General features: G+C 35.7%; 1 protein-coding gene and 1 long non-coding RNA gene across 3 annotated transcripts in view; one reads left to right on the plus strand and one right to left on the minus strand.

Moving 5' to 3' along the window:
• Positions 1-18,765, plus strand: part of LOC5563924 (octopamine receptor Oamb) — a 725,283-nt gene that overhangs the window by 169,534 nt on the left and 536,984 nt on the right. The gene's annotated exons all lie outside the window — the stretch shown is intronic.
• Positions 17,536-18,162, minus strand: LOC110674842. Its single transcript, XR_002499237.1, has 3 exons — positions 17,797-18,162; positions 17,672-17,735; positions 17,536-17,612 (listed from the first exon to the last, which is right to left on the minus strand). It is a non-coding gene; the product is annotated as an uncharacterized LOC110674842 (long non-coding RNA).

Genomic DNA, 18,765 nt, shown 5'->3' on the forward strand with positions numbered 1-18,765 from the left:
TTAATTCCTTAAAGAATTTCGGGAGGCATCTCTTGTTCAATTCGGAGAGGACTCCCTTGAAAAATTCTCTAGAAATACCCCTGGAAGGAAATGCTGGTAGAATTCCGGGAGGAAATAGTAAAAGTCTGATGGAACCTTTAGAAAAATCCCTGATAGAATCCCTGCCAAAACTTCTGATGGAACCGCAGAAGGTGTTCGTGATGGAGTCCCATGAGGATTTTATAATGAAATTTTAGAAGTATTTCAAAAGGAATCAATGGAAGAACTTCTGATGAAACCCCTGCAGAAACTCCTAATGATAGGTATTGAAAGACTCCTGGTGAAACTTCTGATGGAATACTTGGAAGAACTTCTGATGTAATCCCTGGAGAAATTTTTGATGGAATCCTTAGAGAACCTCTTGATAGAATCCCTGTAGGAATTGTTAAAACCCAGGTACAGTGGACACGGTTTCACTATAAAACCGACCGACTGGAAATTTACCGTCCCGGGATTCGCGTGATAGAAGAAAATGAAAGCCAACTACACGGAATGCGTTTCACTTCTTTATTGCTCAAAGAGCTAGTACGGACTAATATATAAACAAACAATCCATAGTCAAAACACATCAACATTATTGCTTCGTCTGTCTGAAACGCATACTGAAACACTCATCTACATACACACTCAATTGTCAACATCGTTCCAGGGGCTAACTCTATCACAATTACCAGGGGGCTGACACTACTTAGCTCCAACAAAAATTGCAGGTAGAACATATGAGAAAAATTCCCAAAGGAATTCCTACAGAAACTTTTGATATTCTTAAAGGAACTCCTGGTAAAACCATTGGAAGATCTCCTGATAAAATCTCTAGAAGGACTGCTAATGGAGCCTCTAGAAAAACTCCTGATGTAATGCCTGGTAGAACTGATAATGGAATCACTGAAGGAACTCCTAGCGGGATTCTTATAGGAACTCCTGATGAAATCCCTTAAAGGATTCCTGATAATATGCCTGGTGAAACTCCCCTGGTTACATCGGTAGCTGATTAACAGCTGAAAAGATGCTGTATAAAAAGCATTTTAGCTGATTAAGCCGTTATACAGCCACCAGTGTTACTTGAGTCCTTATAAAATCCCAAGAAGAAATCCTGATGTAAACTCCTGTGGAAATTTCTGAAGAAATTACTGATGGAATCTCTGGAGGAACTTCTCGATGAAAAAATCCTGATGCATTTCCTTGAGAAAATCCTGATATAATCTCTAAAAAACTTTCAGGTGGTATCCCTGAAGAAACTTCTGATGGAATCTCTATAGGAGTTGCTGCTGAAATCTCTGAAGGAAGTCCTGATAAGAATCCTGGTTCAACTCCGGTTAGAATCCCCAGATAAACTCCTTATGATATGCTTAGAAAAAATCCTGATGGAATTTCTATAGGAACTCCTGATCTATTCTCTGGTGGAACTCCTGATAGAATCTCTGGAAGAATCCCAGGTGAAATCTATGGAGGAACTATCGATGGAATCCCTGGAGGAACTCCTGGAACCCCCAGAAGAACTCTGATTGATGTTCTAAAGATACTCTTGATGGAATCCATATAGGTACTCCTGATGGAAACATTGAAGGAACTTTTGATAAATTCCCTAATGGGGTCATGCACAAATAACGTCACGCTCCAAGGGGGTGGGGGAGGTCGAGCCAAGCGTGACAAGCCTTACAAAATTTCGGAGGATTTATACAAAAAGTGTGACAAATGGGGGTCGAAAAAGTTGAAATTTAGCATGACATAATTTGTGTACCATCCCAATAGAGTTCCTGATGAAATTTCTATAGGAATTCCTGATAAAATCCCTGGAGGAATTCCTGATGATATTCCTGATAGAACTTAGATTCCTGATGGAATCCCTGGAATAACTCCTGATGAAATCCCCAGGAGAACTCTGATGGATGCCCTAAAAGTTCTCTTGATAGAATCCCTATAGGAACACCTGATAAAATCGCTAGAGCTCCGGAAGAACTGCTGATAGAATCAATAGAGCGATTCCTAATGGAATCCTTGGAGGAAATCCTTAAGATATTCTTGAAGGAACTCCTGATGAAATCATTGGAGGAATTCGTGATGATTTCCCTAGAAAAACTCCTGATGGAATTCCTATAGGAACTTCTAATGGAATCCCTGAAAAGATTCCTAATGGAACTCCCTCCTGATATTCTTAGAGGAAACCATGATGAAATTTCTCGAGAAATATTCTCTAGAGGAATGCCTGATAGAATCTCTTGAGGAATTTCAGGTGATATCCCAGAAGGAACTCTTGAAGGAATCCCTATAGGAACTCCTGATGAAATCCCGAGAAGGACTCTGATGGAAGCCCTAAAGATAATTCTGAAAGAATCCCTATAGAAATTTCTGATGGAATCATTGGAGGAACTCCCGATCGAATCCTTAAAGAAACTCCTGATGGAATCATTGAAGGAACCCCTTATGAAATTGGAAGAACTCCTGATTGAATCCCTAGATGAACTCCTGATAGAATTCCTGGAGAAATTCAGGGTGGAATCTCTGAAGTAACTCCTGATGCAATCCCTAGAAGAACAACTGATGAAATCCCTATGATGAAATCATTAGAGGAACTTCCGATGAAATCCCTAGAGAAACTCCTAATGGAAAACCTGATGGAACTCTTAATGTAATCCTTCGTGGAGCTCATGATTAAAACTTTAGCAGTACTCCTGACAGAATTCCTGGAGGAAATTTTGATGGAGCTCCTGGTGGAATCCTTACAACAACTTCTGATAGAAACTCTCCTGATGGAATCCCTGGAAGAACTTTAAAAGGGATCCCCCCTGAATAAATTCCTGGTTAAATTCCTAATTGATTCCTAGCAAGAATTCGCGGTACAATCCCTGGAGAAATTCCGTATTATGGTACTGCTTGTGTATTTGACTTGCCACCCATCTGCACCCGCAGTTTATGGGACGCCGAAGCTTCAATTTGACATGCTGATGTTCGTGCAACATCCCTACAGACGAAACGATCAGTTCGTTAAACATTTGGCTCCGCCCACCGATGGTTTGAGAAAATTCAACCTCGTTTGATTTTGGCCGACAGATTCGCCAACCGTCAAATCGGTTTCACAAACTGTCAGATTGATTCGTCAAGCAGCACATACGGTCAAGCATAGCACCAACATGAGCATCAACCTGGAGGCGAAGCCAATGTTGGTCAAACCGTCTGAGCGTCTGTGGGGTGCATTATATTGTGAATAAATATTCGTTCGTGTATCGTCAAACAGTTCACAGTTGTTTACTTTTACTCCGGTCCGAGAAGTTCTTTTCTCGTCCCGCTGTTAGTGCTTCCACTGTGGCGAAATTTCGCTGTACATCATGAAGCTCTGTTTATCGTCAACTGCTACAGCTCTGATTATATCGAAGGGATAACAGTGCATGATAAAATCCATCTAATTGAGCTCCACGCCTGGGGCACTAGTACTATTGGGCGCTCGGGGATTGTTTGTCATGCCAGTAAAGATAAACACCTACCGTAAACTGGGGGGAAGTTGATCACTTTTGAGCGATTCTGTGCTATAATTCCTAGTGGGATGCATGTATTATCATCCAAATATTTTTAAAACCTGTACTGGTTGAATGTTTAACGAATTATACAAACGAAATTTTGACGAAATGTTATCGTAATAACAAAAACAATTTTTGGAGATCAAAAAGTGGTGTTTTTGATTCCGGGGTGAAGTTGATCAATTACTGCGATAGGTTTCCTAAAATAAAGAAGTATGCTATTCACTAAATTTGGGGTCTCTGAATCTGAATCAAGACTTTAAAATCTTACAACTTATTGATAAATCGAGTAATTTTTTAATTGAAAGTTGTGAATTACAGATTACACCACATTAAACGCCTGCAGGTATGCAATTTTCTTTGAAGTTAGCAACCCTCTTGCAAAAAGATCATTGTTTCTCTAAAATAAGAATTTGTATCCTCAATACAAATTCGAAACTGGGTACACAAAACATATCTGGAATGTATGAAACAGTTTATTAAAACTGTAGCTTTGTATAGCCGTGGGAAAAGTCGATTGTTTGGAGAAGAACCCTTCAACAGTTCATGAAACATTTCCTAAAAAATCTGTTTTTCCATGAAGTGAATTATCTTGAATGCCAAACCGAATTTATGAAAATCAAGAGTAGCTATCCGGTAATGCCACAACTCAGAAATTGTGATAATTGAAATCGTGGCATAGCTCTTATAACAGTCTATACATGTGGGTACGGGAATGATCAACTTCTCCCCGCTGATCAACTACACCCCGAATTACGGTACCCCCAATGGTTAATAAGCGAGAATATAGGTTTTTATAATCTGTCTCTCTTTAGGGCTCTCCTTCGCTGCTGCTGTTTATCAAGCTTGTTACAACTTGCGAAACATTGCCGATCATACTCCGATACAGATGCGATGTTTTTCTTCGCCTTCTTTGCATAGAGAGTTGTGTAGTACGAAAGGAAATCAAATTATGTCCAGACTCTCTTCCAAAGATTTCTCCAGGGATTTTACTAGAAATTATACCAAGATAATTTATTCAGTTACATACAACGATTTTTCCAGGGATTCCACTTGGGATTTCGCCAAATATTCCGCAAGGAAGATCTTTTAATTGCAACCAGATTTTTTTTCCGGCCGGTTCAGATAGGTTTCCAGGAGTGCCTTCAGTAATTCATCTAATCCCATCCAGGGATTTCACAAAGGGTTATTCCAGGGATTCTTCCACACGAAATCCTCTAGATATTTCACAAGAAGTTTCTTAAGGAGTTCCTGCAGGAATGCCTCCAGTGATTCCTCCATGGATTCCTTCGGTTATATTTTTAATGAGCTTTATCCAGGAATTGAACCAGGAATTGCCCCAACAACTGGTCCAGGGAATCTTGCAGCAATTTTCAAGCGATTCCTAAGAAGAAATTAAAAAAAATTCCAGAGACCTCTCCAATGATTCGTTTAGAAAAATCTCTACAGGGATTCTTGCAGAAATGTCACCAAGAATTTCCCCAGGAATTCCTCCAGGGGTTACATTTGGACAACTGTTTCTAGGATTACTACAGACATAAATATGTCCAGAAATTCCTCCCAGGAAGTAACTCGAAGATTGCTTTATGGATTTCTACTAGGATCGCGCTAGAATACCACCAGGAATTCCTGCAAGAATTATATGAGTAATTACTTTACGAATTCTTCAAAAGTTTCATTCAGGATACCTTCAGCGAAATCGTTAAAGGAATTACTCCAAGGTTTCTCTAGGTGTTCATCCAGGGTTTTCCCCAAAAATTTCTCTAGAGAATTGTTCTGAGTATCCAAAATTATTTCCGGGCATTCCTCCCAGAATTCCCCTAGGAGTCCTTCCAAGTTTTATTTTTCAAAAACTTCTTTTCTGCAGAAATGTTAGTAGAGCTCTCTAGATAAATTTCTATCGATCCGTAGAAGAACTTCTAAGAAGAAATAAATATGGAGAAATTCCTGTAGGATTCCATAAAGCAATCCCTATTAAAATACCTAGAGGAACCTCTAAAAGAATCCCTGGAGGAATCTCTCTTTAATTTCTGAAAGAATCACTGTAGAAATCCTTGTAGGAGTTTTCGAAGGAAATCTCTTGAGATATACCTGACAAAATCCCTAAAACAATTTTTGGAGGAACCCAATAATAAAATTTTCAGAAGTAATTCCGGTAGAAGTTGCTGGAGAAATTTCTGGATGAATCCTTGCGGAGCTTTTCCTGAAGGAGGAGACTTCGGTAAATTGCTGAAGAAATCTTTGGAGGTATCTTTGTAGGAAGTCTTTGACACGTCCCTGGAAAAACCCTGGGAAAAACAAATGTTGAGAATTTTCTGGAGGAATCTATGGCGAAATCCCAGGAATAATCGTTGGAGGAATTACCAAATTTCTGCAGAGAAACTTGAAAAATCTCTGGAATCCTAGACATTTTTTCCTGGAGGAATCCCCGGAGGAGTGGAGGAATTCCGGGTGAAATCGTTGAAGGAATCCCTGAAGGTGTCTCTAGAGAAATTCCTGGCGTAATGGAATGAAGTTCTATCGGAACTGGTCTAGAATAGAAGGAAGCCCTAGAGAAACTTTCGGAACATTTCTTTGAGGAATACCTGGATAAATCTCATAAGAATTTGGAGGAATTTGTGGAAAAATTCATGAAGGAATTTCTGAATGAATCTCTGAAAAAAAACCTGAAGATATCACTCAAGATATCATTAAAAAATTTCAGAATAAATCCCAGGAGGAATTCTTGAAGGAATTCCTGGAGTAATCATGAAGGAATCCTTTGAGGTTTGAGAATTCTTAGACATTTTTGATACACTAGGTCAAAGGATATTTATCTTTCTAATAACCGACCCCGCCTTTAAATGGGGTACCCTTTGGAATTTTGTGTATTTTTTTGTAGCCCTAAAATCAAAATGATTTTATTTTTGACTTGAACCTTGAACTACAACAAGCAAGTCAGGAAGGTTTTTTTTTTGACTTTTGAAATATTTGTATATTTTAGAAAAATGTTTGCCAAATTGTTTTTTTCCACAATTACAGAAGTAGAGCCTGATGGTTTTATGGCTGTGAACCATTTCACCGATTCGTTTAATTTTCCCCTAAAATGGTTAAATTAAATTCGCGGTGGACCCATTTGAGTTTTGACCCGGAACCCGACTGGTGTCCGGCCATTTGGCCAAACGGCGTTCGGCCAAATGGCCGGACACCAGTCGAGTAGTATTTCAGAACATAGTTGACAGACGAATAGTGATTCTCAAATTACCGGGAGTAGAAAATCACTTTTGAGCTGTCAAGTAAAACAACCATGGTCCAGAGCAGGGTTATTTTCAACCGGAAGGGGAAATCGAACTGTCAAATTTTAACTAAGAGTTAAACGAGTAGGTGAAACGGTTCACAGCTTAAATTAACTTCAAAACTGTTTTTCCGTTAGTTACACGGAAAGTTCACAAACACATTTTTTCATTTTTTTTTATTTTTGTTAAAAATAGGTTACCAGAAGAGGTTACAAGAACAAGGAAAAATAAAAATGGATGAACATCCCTTCAAAAATCAAAAAATAGAAACATCAAAAACCGAAGTTTGTAAATTGGCGTATATATAAATTATTGCTTAGATCGATTTTAGATAGCGAAAAATTATATTTAGATCAAAAATAAAAATTTGGGAGTGGGAGGGTTAAAAGTGTTTGATGAAATTGGAATATCAGGCATTTGATGGTATTTTTAATGAATTCATGGAAGAATTTTAGAAAAGTTACCGCAATTTTCGGACCTGGAGTTCCTAACGGATTTTTTATGAAAGACCTCAATAAATTTCAGGAGCAATATTTGAAAGAATTTGAAAGTGCTGCTGAGAAAATCCCTGGAGGAATTATTAAAGAATAATTTGAGGGAATTACTAAAAAAAAGAAACTGAATGAATTCATCATGCAAAATTTGGACGAGTATCAGAAGAATTCCTATACTACTAGTAAAATTTCATAAACAGTTTTAAACAATTTTGAAACTTCAATTTATTTTGAAATATTGAAAAGAAAACTAGGAGGCATTTGTGGAGCAGACCCTGAGGAAATCTCTAAGTAAATTTCCAAATGGATTTTTTGGAATATATGGAAAAATTTGTGAAAGATCCTCTATAAATATTTTGTAAAATTCCATTGAATTTTAGAGGAATTTTCAGAAAAAAATATGAAGTTATTGAAAGGAACCCGAAAAATTTATAAAGAGTACTTATGAAACATTTCAAAAGATGTAGAATGTAAGAATTCTCTATTAAAAATTCTAAACTGGAAAACCTTTCAGCAATTTTAAAATTTAAAATTATTTGGTTGCTTTCGATAGATGATTAGAAGCTGTATTATTAGTTGACTTTATTATTATTTTTCACGTGAAAAAAAAAATATTTTCTAGGAACTGATTACAGGATTTTTTCAAATATTTCTTCTTCAATCAGTGCAGTGATTTTTTATGCAAATTTTCCTGAAGGAATTCTCTCTGGATTTTTCCGAGATTCCTTCAGGAACCCTTAAAGAAATTTCAAATGTTTAAGGAACTCCATTATGAATCTCACCAGAGATTTTTTTTTAAATATTTTTAGTAATCCATGCAAGTGTTGTTCAAAAATTCTACCAGAATTTTTCCCGGATTTCCTGAACCATTTTCTATAGAAATTGATATGAGTCCTCCCGAGCATTCTCCAGAGAATTGTGCCCCAGCTGAGGCAGATTATTCTATTTTACTTCCGCTAATCTCTTTTATTAAAATGCTGCTTTTGAAGATTCTAAAATTATTTACGCATCCCACTTCAGGGTTCATAATTAATTCGTGATCGTGATAGTCTTCGATTTAGAATACATTTTGCACATGTTTTTGGTATGGTACTTTTACATCCTGCAAATAAAGAATAAAATAATATGTTAATCAGTCCGCAGTTCGGGAAGTCTCTCTTCTGTGCCAACTGCAGCCAGTACTAATAGCTCAGAAATACAGTAGGTATGAACAGATAAAAGGTACCAAGTAGAATAATTAATATCACTTGAGATAGATAGACATGACAGGTACAATAAGTGTTTTCCATAGAAAAATTGATCATTTTGACTCAAGAATATCTTTTGAAAATGGCCAATACATTTTTGAATGCGACTCATTTGAAAAATTCTAACTCCGAAACTGTTGATTTTGGAGAAAAATGTTCTATGACAAAGTTGTAGTGAACCGTTTGGCCTAGAGTGCCTGTTAACAAGAGTGACGTCATGTTCCAGTTTTGACAGGTTTCCTGCTCGATTGGAACGCGGGTTTGTATGGAAATGAAAGTTCGCCGCTGTTCCAATTTTGACATTGACGCCACACTTATTTAAATCCACTCTGGTTTGGCACAAATACACACTGAAAAATATGTTTTATTTTTTTTAATGAACAATTCCAAAATTAAATTTAAATTTTATATTACACGAAAACCCCATTTTTAATATTTTTTATTTCCACCAAAGAATTATGATTGTTAACAGATGTTTGGGACAAAGTTTCAACTTTTGGTCAATTTCCAATATTTTGTTTTTTTTTTATTGCAATAAATACGTTCTGATTATATTATAAGGATCGCGAAATGATTCTGAACCATAAAGAATCGCGAATAACCAATAAAAATGGCATATTTTAATATCAAAATAATATTTTTTGCATTAAACTCGATATAATTCTAAAAAGGCCACTTCTAGAGAAATTATTCATACAATTTTTTGTCAAAATTCAGTTTCAGCACACAACGGTAGTGCCAAAACAAACTTTAACAAAATGCTTACGTTACCGCTATAGGGTCCTAAAGCCCTGTCCCAATTTCAGTGCCGAACGCTTAAGTTTAGGCCAAAAACACATGTTCACTCGATTTTTAAACATTCTTCGTTTGTTTAAGTCCATTTTAATTTTTGTTTGTTCTTTTGGCTTAAATTCAAGTTCAGGGTGTATTTTGTTTTCCGTGTCCCTTCCGAAATGCCAGATAGGAACAACCCCAGTGTTAAAACTAAAACCCCTGTGGTATTTTTTGTCGACTAAGCGAACGTCAAACATGATCAAAAATGTCAAGGTTCATTCATAGGCCCACTTTTTAAATTAAAGTTTGAATATTATATAGCCGTTATTTGAGCGGAAAACAATGCTTAAGTAATTACAGTAACATGCTCTTTTGAAACATTTTAGGACCCTATTGTGTAAAACTTGCAACGCATCGTTCCACGCGTTGAAACCTCGTTTATTTATCATCTCACGCTACTGGAGCTAAACTGACAGCGCGTACGGCATAAATTTCCCACCGCCAACAATTAAAATTCTACTTCCAACTTCCGGCAGAACCGAGCCCGGGCGTTTCGAATTACATCTCTTTAGCAAAATTTTGCCTCGCATACGGCCTGCCACTTCCACCAGGGTGAGCAAAGCCAGCTAACTTTCTTCCCCTCGTTTTTCCAGGAAAAACCTTACGCGGAAATTAAATTTACACGCATGCAGACACGAACGAAAACGTTCGCTTGCCGCCATCACCGGTGGAGAAATATTGAATCACAGATAAACAGCTATAACAATATTTATTAAAATCCGTTTGCCACTTCATACACCTTATTTGATGACCAAGTTGCACGAAATATGGTATGTGAAAAACACCTGCAGATGTCGTTTTAGTATGAAACGTCAATCACGATGAAAACGATACGCGCTCCTCTGGATGTGAGTTATGGAACAAAGCAAACTTTAAAAGATGATTCGAAGCGTGGTCGATACGTCATTGTTACGTCTGTTCATCTGTAGTTGTGTATGTTCCAAAATTTATGAAGACAAGCCTGCTGACTGGGGATATCACAGTTTAAATTATATCATGTCGTCGCCTTCGTGTTATTCAAGGTGCCGCAATTAATCGGATTTTAAATTAACCGAATAAGATATTTTTGCAAGAAAAGGGTTCCTTTGATGGTTTTGAAAACTGCGTCACCTGTAGCGATTGAAATGGAATCAGATAGCAAGCAAAGTAGGCTACCCTGATAGAAAGTATAGACCAATGCACGAGTTCATTATTTGACGTTTGAGCGGTGCCGTGAATTTGGCACCGCTCAAACGTCAAATTAGTGAACTCATGCACTGGTCCATTATTGAAATACAGCCAATGGTGCTTGTCATGTTTGTCTTAAATCAGGCCTGCCCAACCTTTTTGAACCGCGGGCCAAATCTTAGAAACAATATTTTTCGGCGGGCCAAAGTTTTTTTTTAATGCAGAAATTCAAAAAATATATTGGGTGAAACAAAATTTACAAAAAAATCTTCTGGAGATATATCAATAGTATTTGCTTCTATGTTAATCTAGATTATTCTGTGAGAATTGTGCTTATGATTACGCCTGAATCCAGTCCAGGATTCTTTTAGAATTTTTTTTCCCAATTCTGTGACAATGTTGCTCAGCATTTTATAAAAATCATCATCAGAACTCTATCAAAAATTTTCGTCAGATTTTGCTAGAATCTCATCTAGTGTTGTTTAAAAAACCCTGGCCAGATTTATATAAGATTGAAACTGGATTTTACGATACTCTAGCGTAAATAGGATGCTGTGAAAATTGTCCTTAATATTCCGCAGAACCCCACTCTCAAGTTTTTACAAAATCCTGATCTAGAATCTGGAGAATTCTGTCCCACCCAGAGTTCTGTATGAAATTCACTAAGGATAGCTCAAGCCAATTTTGCATACTAATATCCAGTATTCGGTTATGGTCATTGCTATCATTTTGTGAAATCCTACTATGAATCTGTGGCAAAATTGCTGTTTGTGAGAATCCTACCTATGTTGTCCGTAAAATTTATCTGAGAATCCTATATTCAATTTTTAAAAGCTGTTAAACTGCCTCTGGATCTGCCTAACAAAATCCCACTTATGATTCAATAAGATAGCGATCGGCCTTAATATTTTTGCCGACATCTTATGTTCGAACTATCAGTGTTGTCCATATAATAGTGAAGAATGTTATTGGCGAGATTCCTCGTGCACATTTAATCCTCATGAAATTGAGTATTTTTTAAATGGAACATTTTCTAACATTTAAGAAATCAAGCAAATTTGTTAGATAAAAAATGTAGAGAATCTTCTAAATAAAATATTCAATAAAGTCAGACTACTCAAATAATCTTTGAAAAAATCAAATATCTAGTTTTAGAGTTTCTTGAGCAATGAAGGGGCCTGATATACGAAGAATCTTAAAGCTCTTCGCGGGCCGCACAAAATGGAGCGACGGGCCGGATGCGGCCCTCGGGCCGTACGTTGGGCAGCCCTGTCTTAAATAAACACACAAATATTGGTGACGTTTTTTTATAAATTCTATAATTTATTGCACACAATCTAAGCCACGCTCTTCATCAACATGCTCATATTAGACCTGTGCGCCGAAATATTTTTGGTCGGCGGCGGCGTCAGAGCATTTTTGTACCGGCGGCGGCGGCGTCATCGGCGTCACGCCGTTGACTATTTTCGGCGGCGGCGTACTTCGGCGTGGACAAAAATTGAACATTAAAATCGAACATATGACTTATGAAACCGTATGCGTACAAATGCAATCGAAACCGAACTTGAAATTCCATTTCCCATATCTGTCTTACAGTCTTATGATTGAAATAGAGTGCAGGAATACTTTCAGTCATTTTGGTAAGAATTCAAAGTTTGGAAGTTTATATAAAAAATCCTAGTTTCAACACTAGTAAAACTATCATATAATACATTATATTATATTTACTGGACTTTTCGCGTTACTTTTTGAATTAACTTATCTGATATCCATATCTATAGAATCGTTCATAATATTCCACAATAAATAATCACAGCTTTGGATATTGTCGGTATTTTATTTTCTCGGAACAGAAAAAATGTACAAATTTCTATCATAGTTTCTTACGTGCTGTTTAGATTACTCGAGCAAAGTTCAACATCATGAAGAAAGCATGTTGAAAACATATCTTGTTTTCAGCAGTAGGATGATATCTTTGTTTGGTATCAATTTATTATTATCTTAAGTTCGATATCATATTTTGTTCTTCTACCATTTTTTTATTATTGTAACAATTTTACATAACTATAACTCAAAAGTGCTACATTTTAATAAAATATAAAGTCTTTATTTTGATGACTTCATTTCAATGCCAGTCAAAAATATGTGTAACCTCAATGAGTTCTCAATGTCCTTAATGCGGAAAAAGTTTTCAAATTTTTAAATTACTTTCACTGAGAGCTGTTAAATGTCGAAATTTCGGAAACATTGAAGTGCTTATAGCGTTTTTCTAAGCCAATATATGGCCAACTGCAAGTAGTTCAGATATGATCACTAGAGAAAAACATTTTCCAATGATTTTTTTCCGCGGGGATGGAAGATATTCGCATTATTCAATTGTCAGAGTCACGTGATGTTCATGACATTTAACATCACTGTCACTTATGGCAAAAATCGTTTTTTAATTTGATTTCTTAGGAACAGGTTTCTGCTTTCAGTTTTGATATTTTAACTGTTAAAATGATCAAAATGATAAGAAGCTGAGTAATCAAAATCTGCGGCATCACAGTATCAAAATTAGTTTCCAATATAACTAATGTTTATTCTGGTATCATTTCACGTAGTTAAAATGTTGTTTACATTAGATGCCCAGATTTTGTCAGCCTCTTTTTCTAAAATTTGTGAAGCTCTCCTTCAAAATGTAAACAATTGATCAATATTCTATATTTACCTTGTTATGAATATTAATAGTAGCTTTAACATGACTAAAAAATACTTGGTTGAAATTCATTAATCAAACAGTGAGAACAATAAGATTTCTGAAAAAGGGACTAACAAAATCGGGTTAGTACTGTATTCCAAAATTATATGATGAATAATTCTGTACTTCATCAAACATTGATCCAAAGCGGTGGGACGACCGTACTCAAGTGTCTGAAATTGTTATCCCGTATTTGTTCCTGTCATACTAACGGAAGATACCAAAGACACTTGTTCGAAGAAAAATCCATGTCCATTAGACCGTCCCTTATTTTTCGAAAAAGCGAAATGTTATAAGTTCGTCATTGTAAAGTGCTCGTTTTGGTAAGAAAAAAAAACAGGTAAAAATTTGAAGTCCGTACGTGGACGCCAAGTGGTCCCCCAACGGCCCTGAATTCATTAGGTGTAGATGACCCCTTGAGCGTATTCGTGCTCGTTGCTCTAGTGCACGCAGCATGAGTACGAAATACCACCAGTAACAAATTGTTCTGCGCGCGTTGATAATCAGCATAGAAGTTTGTTTTCTTTGGGATGATTTAAATATTACGTAACGCAAAATTTGTCAATTTTAGACCTCCTCCCTCTACCACATAACAACTTTTGTATGAAAAAAAAATGCAAGGACCGTAACACTACGGAAGACCCCCCTCCCCCTGTTGCGTTACGTAATATTTGAACGATCCCTTTGTAGTTTTGAATTTTATATCAGCGTGCAGTGTTATGAAGATATCCACAATATAAAATATTATTTTACATAAAAGTCCATGCTGATTATCAATTTGTTAGTAGTGGCTTTTCGTACTCATGTTGCGTACACTAGAGCAGCGAGCTCGATTTGTCGCACAGTGTTCATCTCTACCTAATACCTTTAGGGTCGTTAGGGGACCACTTAGCGTCCACGTACGGACTTCACATTTTTACCTGATTTTTTTTCTTACCAAAACGAGCACTTTACAATGACGAACTTTTAACATTTTGCATTTTCGAAAAAAAGGGACGGCCTAATGTCCATCCATTTTTTCATGGTTTCCAATGAGAATGACAGAATAAATTACCGTCAAGCTACAATTTACCGTGTATTAAAAAAATATATGCATTTCAATAAATTATAGTTTTTTACAAATCATTATAAGCGAACTAGAATACCACTACGAAGCGTGCAATTATACCATAATTCAGGGAAAAATAAAAAAATCAGTGATGCATAACAAAAAATACTCAAAAATTATGTTTACAAATATCATGTTAAGGTCGCCTCGCACCATTCTATATCACCATTCACCGTGCGTATAGTTTGCGACATGATTTAATTTTGTACCTTGAAGAAACGTTGTTGGTGGAGAAAATATGTTGCTTGTAGAATGCTCACTCACTTTTAAGGGTATTCAAATCTTATATTAAAATAAAAATCATAGAAAGTTGAAAACATAACTAAATCACTAATTTTTCATCAAAATCGTTATAGGAAGTTTGACTGTTTTGTTCAAACCATTTCATATTTGCTCAAAAAATAAATATAAAGTAGTAAAATCGCGATATAACAATAAATTCAATATTACCCCATAATTTCAAGCCTTTTATACTAAGGCACGGTAAAAGAAACCATAAATATTGAAAAGGGTCCATTCACCGTGCATTTGTATTTCGACTGAATCGCAAGAAAAAAATCTGATTTGCATAAAACCTCATGGCTCACCTAATACGATGAAATACATCTTACTAGAAGTATCTGCAGCGAAAACTTGTTGAAATAATGAAAAATGTGATACTCTAACGTTGAAATGAAAAATGTTAATTTTTGGCGTTTCTACTAAGAGCATTGAAAAATCGCATTTTTAAACGGAATTCACATGATTTTGACTGCATACATTAGGTTTTTCAAAATGTTTTGTGACAAGAACTACCTCATTTCATCAGTTTTATTTTATTTTGCTGCCAAAAGAATAATTTGCGAATATTGTATAAATATTCTGTAGGAATTTGCATATGTGCACGGTGAATGGAGGCCGCACGGTGACTGGTGAATTAACGGTACTATAGCAAACCCTGAAAAATATTTTTGAGAATTAATAGGAAAATATTTTTTAAGAGGAGTTTTCATGAATATTGATGGCATGACACCTTTTTAAAGAGAGAAGACTAACTCACTGACTTATGGAAATGTTCTTCAAAGATCAAAGAAACACTGAATTTCATACGAGATCCCCTGGTGGAATATCTACCAATTTTATTAGAGGAATTCTTGCAAACTTTCTTTATAAACCTTTGAACATGCTCAAGAAATAGTTCCTTAAAAGGCTCAGGAGAAATAATTCAAGGATTATATAGAAAAAATTTTTCAAGCATTCGTGGAGCATTTAGTGAAAAAAATTGTAAGGATATATTAAAAGAATTTTCAGAATGAAATTTTGGAAAATAAGTGCATGAAACTCTGCAGGAATTCGTGTAAGAATATTCAACAAAATTCTGACTGAACCACTGAAGTCATTCAAGCATAATCTAGAAAAAATCTTGCACGAAACTAATGAAGAAAACATCTTAAGATTACCGTGTAAGAAGTTCTGGAGAATAGGATCCTAAAGCCCTGTCCCAATTCTAGTGCCAAACGCTTAAGTTTAGGCCAAAAACACATGTTTACTCAATTTTATAATGTTTTCCGTTGGTTCAAGTCCAAAAAACATTTTTTTATGTTTTTTCTTAGATTTTGTCACACCCCTTTGCTTAAACTCAAATTATGGGTGTATTTTGTTAACCGTGTCCCTTCCGAAATGTCAGATAGGAACAACCCCAGTGTTAAAACTACAGCCCCTGTGGTGTTTTTATCGACTAAGCGAACGTCAATCATGATCAAAAATGTCAAGGTTCATTTATGGACCTAATTTTTAAATTAAAATTTAAATGTGATGTAGTCGTTATTTGAGCTCGAAAAATTGCGAAAGCTGTTGCAGTAACATGCTATTCCGTGTTATTGAATAAAAACAAGATTTCATTAAACATTTAAGGACCCTATTCATCGGAGAAATCCCAGAAGAATCTCCATGAATAATAAAGAAACATATTGAATAATTCCTGAGAAAATGCAATGCGGAATTACTGTTGGAATTCTTGAAGTGACTATTGTACGATTTATTAGAAAAACTTCAAAAATAATCAATGGTAGGATTCCTTAAAAAACAACTTGGACGGATAGTTGAACAAATTTTGAAGAAATTTCTAGAGGAAATCTCACAGGACTTCTTGACAGAATAAATGTGCTGTCAGTTATTTATTCTCCTAGTTCATTGTAGTTTTTTTAAGGCGATATTTTTCTCACACACTGGTAAGGTGATTGAGATTTTTGAATAAATTTATGCCGCATCGTTAGAACAGTTTTGAACAGTGCTAGAAACAACTCCTAGAATAATTAATTTTGCAATTCTTAGAAAAACTCCAGAAGAAATTTCTTTAAACAAATCCTAAAGAAATTACTATGAGAATTTCAAGAACTAGGTGTCTCAGCGACTCTTTTCGAAAAAAATAATAGAGAAATCCATTAAAAAATTCTGGACAATCCTTAAACGATTTTACATGAATAAGGGTGAATTCATGGTAACAATTGAGGTGGAAATCTATCGATGTATACATGAGCTCTTGGAAAGTAAGGAATTTATGGAGAACATTTTTTGAAGGAAACGCCGAAGAAAATCTTGGTAAAATCACTAGAATAATTTAAATGAAATTTCACGCAAGACTTAATCTTAAAAAGTAAAATCCTGGTGGAATCTCAAGAATTATTCACTTCCAGAAGGTATTGAAATTTGAAAAGATTCACCATGGGATCCGTAGAAAAATTCTGAAGGATCCACTGGGCGATTTTCGGGACAAATAAAAAAAAAATCCCTTGAAACATTGATGTACGATTTTTTTTATCCTTAGACAATACCTAAATAACCTGGGTAATAATAAAAAAAAAATATTATTATAAATTATTTGAATTAATTTATTTATCGGCGTGAAAACGCAAAATCGGCGGCGAGACGTTGATCGGCGTCGGCGTGACGAGAAATGGGTCGGCGGCAGCGGCGTGGCGCGGCGGCGCACAGGTCTAGCTCATATCTAGTTTCAACAGCAAAAGCAAATAGCGGTTTTCAATGTGTTTGTATACCCATTATCGAAACCCAAAACCGAAAATTGTCTTTTGAATATATGAAATATTATGGAAGCATTGAAAATGAATGGTTATATAATCTGTTGCGCTAGCAACTGAAGAAAACTATGTTCCGAAATTTTAAACAGGTTTATTGAGGCCAACGTTAAAGTTTCCTGAAAATATCGATTTCAGTGAGGTTAGTTCACAAATTGTTACTTACAAATTGGCTTACGTTTTGTAAATTTCTTGCGTTTTTATCCCGGGCGATAAATATAACTTCGCTCTGTTGGCTGTATCTAAGATTACATAATTCATACATCATTTTAAGAGTTTTATACCAATATGATCTTCAATTACCGTTATAACATGTTCTAATTCATAAATTAACTTGAAACCAGCGGCTGATCTTTAGGAAGATTTATAACTTTTACTGAAAAGTGAATTTAATGTTAATGCATGATCTGTAGCACATAATATCAAATTTTACCGTAGTTCGTAAGTAGGATATCAAATTTTCAATTCTAATTTAAGGGAAAATTATCGCAAATTATCAATAATTCAGCACTTTATATGCACAATGTTGCTTTTTAGCTCGCAATGATAAACGAATCGCACATGTCTTTCCAAAACACGGTCCTGTCCCCGTCACTCTGCTCCTGTCTAGTCGACGTCAATGTACATCGGGTCGGTGAATTGAAGGTGCGCTCATTTACGAGGGGCGTTCGCAACATAATCTTTCAACTGTAATTGATTACTTAGATACCAGTACTTGCTTTAAAATATATAAAACGAAAATACTCAAAACAGAATGCGAATGTAATCAGATTTTCTTCCAAAAAATATTGAAGCGTTTATTACCGTTTTACGGTAACTTTAAAACTAAGAACACCATGAACCGCGAAATAAGCCTAAAGGTAGCAATTTACATAGGATTATTTGTAATCTTATCATCATTTCATTTATTCTGTAATATTTGACACACTCATACAAATATTGATGACTGTATCGTTTTTTGAGATTACACTTTTGAGGCTGGTTTGCTACTGACAAGAAAAGGAATCGCCTATCTCGATGCGTGGAAAATTCCTTCCCAGAAATGGTCCAGAAAATCACATTTTTCTGATCGCAGTACGCAGTTGAAAAGAAATGTCATTTCAAATGAGGCTCTCTGTAGGAAATTTCTTGACCCATTTCGTCAAGGAATTTCTTTACTTTTCTTGAGCGAAACAGCATACTTAGCTTTAGTAGAAATAACAATGTCCTCGATCAACTATTGAATTAATTGTATTTTTTTGGGTACCGTTATGTGCATGCGATTGACTTTGA

The sequence above is a fragment of the Aedes aegypti genome, chromosome 1 (genome assembly GCF_002204515.2).
Source record: "Aedes aegypti strain LVP_AGWG chromosome 1, AaegL5.0 Primary Assembly, whole genome shotgun sequence".
In the NCBI taxonomy this organism is placed as follows: Eukaryota; Metazoa; Arthropoda; class Insecta; order Diptera; family Culicidae; genus Aedes; species Aedes aegypti.